Here is a 7,000-nt window from a genome sequence, read left to right as displayed (position 1 = left end):
CTCTCACAGGAAGCCAATGCCTTTCCTAGAGCTGAGGAATTATGTTGGTTAAATTGGACATGAAATAAGCTACATAACTGCAAGAAGAATATTTCCCCCTAAGACTCGTGCAAAGTAAGATCAAGAAAATAAGTAGCATTTTGTCTGTGCCTTGTACGGAGTACCTATCTGACAGGCGACGCAACCATGACCCACACATAACAGGGAAGCTTTTAGTTGTTCCACAGCTGCCAATGTATACTAAGAAGAATAACTGCAAGTTTCGGCCTTAATACTAAAAGAAACGATTTTTTGGGCCTTACCGAATCGCAGCCGGTGTTTAGAACGACTGAGCCGACCCAATACCTGGTGTCACCATCATCTGCAACGCACGGTCCACTGCTAAATTTTAGGCTAATATCCCCTGTTGACGGATAAGACAACCATTTAAGATCACCTCATTATTAAATGTCAATTCCAGTCTAGATCTGTTGGTGAAAAAAGCTGGAAGTAGGTCTTTAGTTGACCAGGAAAACACGCTCATCAGATCACATTACCATTATATTTTGCATCAGTTTATGCTACCTACTAAATGGACTAAAATTTTCCCGGTTTGTAATAACAATCTATGGTCAATAAACTCTTGGTCTAGACCAGCCCACAACCACTACAGGCATGTGCATACGAATACTTAGAATGGAATAGGATATAGAATTTAGGCCAAAAGCCAAGCTCTGGAACCTATGAGGTCATTCAGACCTGAAACGTAGATTGGCAGTATAAAGGCTTGAAAGGTGTAACAGGATGATATTCTCGCAGTTGCACAATGAAACAATTGTTAGAGAAGGTGGAAAGTCAGATGGAAGGAAGAGAATATGAACGGAGGTGCATTAAAGGAATGAAAGGGGTTGCAGCTAAGGACCGAGAGGACACTGCAAAGACCCTTACGTAATGTCTAGAACGAGGTTCACTGAGAGAGAGAGAGAGAGAGAGAGAGAGAGAGAGAGAGAGGGAGAGAGAGCAGTATAAACTTGGTCTATGGCCATGACTGCAGTGCAACAACGGAGTAAAAGATCTTTCGCCCAAGCTACGAGATCTTGTAATAAGGAAAAAATAATAATAAAACTCGGTTTTACAAAAACTATCAATATGGAAGGAATTTCCATATAACTACTTTAGTGCAGTCAGAGATCACTGAAATTGAGGCTGATCTTCAGATGAAGAACACCTGCCATTTGACAGGGGCCAGACGAGTAAGGAATAAAACGTTAGAATAAGCCAACATCAATATTCTTGTAGACGTGGCCAAAGGAATAGTGCTCTTTTTGCTAAACCTCCGAGAAACATTAAATTTAATTGATTGTTCCTTCAACTGTATATGAACGAGTTGTAAAAATAGGTTCTCGAGGGAAATCTTATCAGAACTGTTAACAAATGGAAATAACAAGTCCTTATCAATTCACTCTTAACTATATTCTACACACGATATACGAAGGAGATTAGTGGTTATTCTTGTCAATGTTATTTCATTCAGAACCTGACTGCAATAAAGACAACTACTAGGATGCGTTAAAATGGTTTTACATTTTTTAATAACACTTTTTCTACTGTTTGTAGTTTACTTGAGAACGCCAGCGATCTTCCTCTTCACTGCTTCACTTTCACACACATATTTCATCCCCTATAGTGCCGTCAGTAGACAATTCTATGGATTTTGGAGCAAGATTGATATTTTTCGTTGAGATATCTGGTTCAATTGAAAGTAGACCATAGATGACCTTTGTGATCTGTCTAACAAAGGGGATCTCACGTCCCGCTGGTCTTTGCGGATTGAGGAGGTGCTTTCGAAGTTTAGTATTACTGGGTTTGATCGCATAGTAGGAAAGGCAAATAAGGTTGCTGATGCTCTCTCTCTCTCTCTCTCTCTCCTCTCTCTCTCTCTCTCTCTCTTTTCAGGGGTTCCTATGGGTGTGAATGACAAGAGCCACAGAGAGAGAAAGGGAGAACAACGAACCATATCAACTATGAAACATATCCTGATTTCAATAGAAAACAGGAGGATCTCAACGGCGTGCAAGTGCACACACACAAAGAGAGAGAGAGAGAGAGAGAGAGAGAGAGAGAGAGAGAGAGAGAGTCTTGTGTGAAGGGAAAAGAGTCGCCCCGAATGGACACTCATGAGACAGGGGGGTGGGGGGGACAGCCTCGAAGCCGAGTGGTGGTGTGGAGTTGGAGTGTGAGGATGGGATAATCATATGAAGAAATGACAAACAAAGGTCTGAAGCCCGGATTTGGCAATTAAGCCACATCTGAAGAATATTAATGCTTTGGTTTCCGCGAAGGATTTTGGATATTTATTCCTATAATGAATTTCCTTTACTCTTTGGGTACGCATCCAAAATCCTTCGGGGAAACCAAAGCATTAATATTCTTCAGAAGTGGCTTAATTGCCAAATCCGGGCTTCAGACCTTTGTTTGTCATTTCTTCACATGTAGTACTGTATGATTATCCCATCCTCACACATCAACTCCACACCACACCTCTCGGCTTCAAGGCTGTCCCCTCCCCCCGTCTCATGAGTGTCCATTCGGGGCGACTCTCTTCCCTTCACACAAGACTCTCTCTCTCTCTCTCTCTCTCTCTCTCTCTCTCTCTTTGTGTGTGCACGTGCACGCCGTTGAGAGCCTCCTATTTTCTATTGAAATAAGGATATGTTTCATAATTGATATGGTTCGTTGTTCTCCATTTCTCTCTCTGTGGCTCTTGTCATTCACACCCATAGGAGCCCCTGGAGAGAGAGAGAGAGAGAGAGAGAGAGAGAGAGCATAGCATCAGCAAACCTTATTTGCCTTTCCCACTATGTGCCTCAAACCCAGTAAAGTAATTACGAAATCTTCAGGAAAGCACCTCCTCAATCCGCAAAGACCAGCGGGACCTGAGATCCCCTTTGTTATACAGATCGCAAAGGTCATCTATGGTCTACTTTCAATTGAACTGGATATCTCAACGAAACATATCAATCTTTCTCCAAAATCCATAGAATTATCTACTGGGTACTATAGTTCTTATTATGGAGGAGTAATGATGGTAGTTTAAATTTGACAACGTCTCCGAGGGTAGCGTGAAAGAGAGAAAGAGAGCAAAATTGGTGGAAGAATAAATGGGAGTGGTTTGATGGTGGTCGTATGCGTGCGTCTGCTGTGGCAATCGCTGTGTATATCAGTGGCGAGCGTCTGTGATGAGAGAGAGGAGAAGTGAGGGAGTCGGTAATTATCACGGCCTCTGTTGGAGAGTTAGTTTTTTGGAAGCTTTTCTTGAATATTATTGAAGGTCAGTTATTTTGTGTGTTTTGAAGTTCTTTGAATTATTGTTGATGTTGTATGTTTGAAGGCTGTTGTTTCTGTATTTTTGAGTTTGGTGCTTGTGAGTTCTGTTGTGTTGTAGATGAGTTGTTGGAGTTGTGAGTTGTTGAGTGTTGTTATGGCTCCTTGGTGCTGTAGGCAGTGTGTTGACTTTTCGGGTTATTGTTTTTGGTGTTGATAGTGATTATTTGTGCAGTGGTCTTTTGTTGTATAGTTATTGAATTGTTGTGTGGTTGTTGTCGTTGTTTGGTTGTTTGTGTATTGTGTTATGACGGCTAGCCTAGCCTAGCTATTTCCAGCGGACAGCGCAGCTCCTCACCCTGAGTGTGTGGTAAGTACAAGTGTGGTTTTGAGAGTTTTTTGGTTTTGGCTTGTAATCCCGCCACATTATTTATTGGTGCCCAAAGTGGGGCTGCTGGTGTGGCAGCTGCAGGACGGTTGGTGTGGTGGGTTGTATGATTGCTGAAGGAAAAGCAGTATGGAAGGTTTAACTGAAGTGGAGAGGTTGAAGGAGGAGTTGAAGTTGGAAAGAAAGTGAGAGGACGATTGGAAGTGGAGAATGTGGTAGAGTGTGAGGAGCTGAAGAGCGAGTTAGAGGAAATGAGAGGAATGCTAAGTAGTGTGAAAGTGGAAATGTAAGAAGAGGTGAAAGGAGCCGAAGAGAGAATGGTTGAGAAAATGATGAATGCAGTGCAGGAGATGATGAAGGGATTCATGGGAGAGGGAGCAGTAGGCGGTAGGCCTACTGGGTCTTTTGACGGGCCTGGAGCAATTAAGAAAGTGAAAGAACAAGTGGATAAGAGTATGAGTGACGAAGGTGATTTGACTGTAATAAGTAAGGGAAAGAAGGGGAAGACACTGGATAAGGATAAACCTGAGGACAAGAAAAAGAAGGGGGCTGAGGAAAAGAAGACTAAGAGAAAGAAGGCTAGTAAGGATGACAGACAGGATGAAACTAGAGCTGAATACGTTTGTGAAAGGGCTGAGAGGGATTTAGATAGCAGTGAGTGGAAACAGGTAGGTAGAAAGAAGAAGGGTAAGAAGAGTGTAATCAAGAGCATGGATGTTAGTATAGAAGTTGATTCATTGTATTCGAAAGAGGTTAAGAGGGATCAGAATGGAAGTAGCAAAAGTGAGAGTGAGAATGAGCAGGAAGTACAAAAGGCTGTGTATATGAGAGAGGTACCCTGATGTGCACCATAGAGGAATATTTTAGTAGGGACATAGGGGACTTTTTAAAGGAATATGAGAAGTATTGTGAGGCTAAATATGGGGATAACTAGAGAGTCTGGGCAAGAGAGTTCGTTAGCTTTCTGACAGGATTTTTGTTGAGTATGTATGGGGTAATGATGAGTGTAGGGAATGTGCCATATGAGAGTGTGAAAGCCAGGCTTGTGGAACAGGCGAAAAGGATAGAGTAGCATTAGATATAGGAGAAAGCCTGATTTTGAAGAGGCAAGAATGAATGTTGGTGAGTTGTTGTCAATGAATGTGTGAAGGTTGGAAACATTAGCTAGGAAAAAATTTGGGGATGAAGGGATAAATGAGTGTAAAGAGTTAGTGAGGAAGTTGTTGGCGACTGTGCCTGAGAGTGTGTATGAGTTTATAAATCTGAAATGTATGGAGAAAATGTGATGGACTAATGAAAGGTTAATGTGTAATGACATTTTAGAAACAGTAGAGGATTACGAGCTAGATAAGTGTATGAAAGAGGTTAGAAGTGTTAGTGTTAGAACTGAAGTAGCTGAGGGTAAATCAGAGTTTAACCCTTAAACGCTGAAGGGGTATATTAAAAATCGTCTTCCGTGTGCCGAGGCGGTCTCAGAGTGAGCGCGGAAGTGGAAAAAATAATTTCTTTCAAAAAATCACAGCACGCTTAGTTTTCAAGATTAAGAGTTCATTTTTGGCTCCTTTTTTTGTCATTGTCTGAACTTGTGAACACGAATGTTATTACTTATGCAACAGACATCCCTCCAAATAACAAAATAATTCTATACCCTTGCTTATAGAGAGGCTCACTCGCAAAAGATTACTGAAAACGAAGTCCAAAGAATGAATAGTGAAGGAATAACTGAGCTTTCCAAATAACTTTGGTTATTCCCTCCTTAATTAGTACCCAAGAAAGATTAGACTTAGTACAGAGCTGTGGTAGACTCTAAGAATTTAAACAATGACACAGGAATCGAGCCTTATCCAGTGCCCTATATGAGAGACCTCATCGCTTTCATAGGATCCAGGAAATACCTTACAATAATCGATTTACTCCAGGAATTCTTACACATTCCCCTCGAAATTAGTACAGCATGCCTTCGGCGGCTTTATCAACAAGCAAGACCGGATACCAGAGTGTAAAGATGCCTCTCGGTTTTAAATTAAGCTCAATAACATATCTGAGACTTATGAACAGTTTTGGACGGATTAACGGAAAATGTTGACACTGCTGCTCTGATAATCTAATAACACCTACTAGCACCACAGCGAAGTAGAGGCTTTGAAAACCTTGGGAGTCAAATTTGCTGTGGAAATTAAAGAAATATACATTTCTCAAGACCAAAATTGAATACTTAGGACACACTGTAAATAAGAGAGGTGTTAAAGCGACGATTTCAAGTAAATGTTGTAAACCATGTTAACATTTCAGGTCATCTCCAAGATAGAAAAACAAGTGCTGCTATTTCTCAGCATCTGTCTGCATCACATGAAGATGAAGTTAGTCGAAACTACTATGACCACTGGAAGCATATGACCCCAGGTAACAGACAAGTCAGCCTATTTGACAAATACGCAACAATTGAAACTGAATACTTCTCAGAAACAGAAGAACTCAATCATCAAAGAGAAAAGAAAGAAGCAAACAAGGATTGGAAAAATAAAAAAAGAAGCCAATAAGATTGAAAAAATAAAGAAAGAAGCAATTAAGGATTGGAAAAATAAAGAAAGAAGCAATTAAGGATTGGAAAAATAAAGAAAGAAGCAATTAAGGATTGGAAAAATAAAGAAAGAATAAATTAAGGATTGGAAAAATAAAGAAAGAAGCCAGTAAGATTGGAAAAATAAAGAGGTGGAGGAAGCACAAAGAGAAAATTTAAGTTGAAACTATGCAACCTCGGAAGAAAATAAAGAAACCTCTACCAGTAATAACATCTATTGTTCCATGAGGTTTATCAGTCAGCTCTGGAATATCGTCCCTTGCGATGCCTGCTGGGTAGAATGATCACCTTAGAAGATGAAATGGGGAAGAGGAATATTAACATCACTGGAATTACAACTAAACGCACATTGTTTGGACGAACATTAGAAATTTCATCAAAGAAACTAAGAGCTGTTTCCACAAATCAGGAATCTCACTTTTACCTCGAAAATCATATACTAGAAGTAAAGAAAGCAGGAGATGAATTGAAGGCTTTTTTGTCAACAGTTTTAGCGACCGCTCTCATGGAAAAGTCTCCTCACAGTGATACCATAAATAAAAAAAAACTGACGAGGTAATGGTGGAAGAAAACTACAAATGCAACAAATTTGCAAACTTTCTTATCGTACTAACTCACTCTCTCCTTTTCTTGCAGCTATTGTTACTGACGAAGGCTACTGATCACAATCCCGATATACACTGGAGAAGTTTTCAATTACTATTCCTTTATTCCTTGATACTGGATAC

The 7,000-nt window shown here is 40.4% G+C and overlaps 1 long non-coding RNA gene across 1 annotated transcript in view; it reads right to left on the bottom strand.

Annotated features, from left to right (window-relative positions):
- Positions 1-248: 248 nt before the first annotated feature.
- The window catches only part of LOC135222599 (uncharacterized), a 66,085-nt gene continuing 59,333 nt past the window's right edge, over positions 249-7,000 (bottom strand). Inside the window, exon 4 of the long non-coding RNA XR_010316296.1 lies at positions 249-403. This is a non-coding gene — a long non-coding RNA (uncharacterized LOC135222599). The remainder of the gene's footprint in view (positions 404-7,000) is intronic.

This window comes from Macrobrachium nipponense, chromosome 8, assembly GCF_015104395.2.
Source record: "Macrobrachium nipponense isolate FS-2020 chromosome 8, ASM1510439v2, whole genome shotgun sequence".
Lineage (NCBI taxonomy): Eukaryota > Metazoa > Arthropoda > Malacostraca > Decapoda > Palaemonidae > Macrobrachium > Macrobrachium nipponense.
The sequence above is the reverse complement of the archived record's forward strand: the minus strand, read 5'-3'. Positions and strand labels throughout refer to the sequence as shown.